We start from the raw sequence: 678 nt of genomic DNA on the forward strand, positions 1-678 counted from the left end.
TTTTCTTTCTTTCTTTCTCACGTAATTATAACAAAAAAAATGTAACGTCACTAACGGTAATAAATCGTCTAACTGTTCCCCTATGCCTTCTTTGGCGTTGTAGACTGCCGGCATTTCTTTCTGCATTTCCTAACGAGCCCCTCATTTCCAAACCATATTATCTTGCGAAAGCTTAACGAGGGCCTCGGTTCTGGCAGCCTTGATGCCAAGGTAGCATAAGAGGGTTTCCCGCCAGTTACCCGCTTATGACAGGCTGTAGATCTTCGCGTCACGCCCCGGGGGTTAAAAAGAAGGTCCCCTTCTCCCCGTGTACTCTGAGTGGCGCTGGCTACCACCCTCAAGCGTCAGATACAGTTGAAGTAGCTATAAATACCCCAAAAAGCGAAGGAGAACACAGTCGCCCAGATAGCCGAATTGGTAAGGCATTCGAGATCTAATCGAAAGGCGTGGGTTCGGTCCCCACTCTGGGCACGTGTTTTTCTTTCTTTCTTTCTCACGTAATTATAACAAAAAAAATGTAACGTCACTAACGGTAATAAATCGTCTAACTGTTCCCCTATGCCTTCTTTGGCGTTGTAGACTGCCGGCATTTCTTTCTGCATTTCCTAACGAGCCCCTCATTTCCAAACCATATTATCTTGCGAAAGCTTAACGAGGGCCTCGGTTCTGGCAGCCTTG

At 46.5% G+C, this 678-nt stretch overlaps 1 non-coding gene across 1 annotated transcript; it reads left to right on the forward strand.

The window, feature by feature from the left end:
* Nucleotides 1-399: 399 nt before the first annotated feature.
* Trnar-ucu (transfer RNA arginine (anticodon UCU)) lies at nt 400-471 on the forward strand. Its single transcript has one exon. It is a non-coding gene; the product is annotated as a tRNA-Arg (tRNA).
* Nucleotides 472-678: the final 207 nt, after the last annotated feature.

Source organism: Haemaphysalis longicornis, unplaced genomic scaffold (genome assembly GCF_048455015.1).
Source record: "Haemaphysalis longicornis isolate Haplotype H1 unplaced genomic scaffold, Haemaphysalis longicornis Haplotype H1 scaffold_4, whole genome shotgun sequence".
Lineage (NCBI taxonomy): Eukaryota > Metazoa > Arthropoda > Arachnida > Ixodida > Ixodidae > Haemaphysalis > Haemaphysalis longicornis.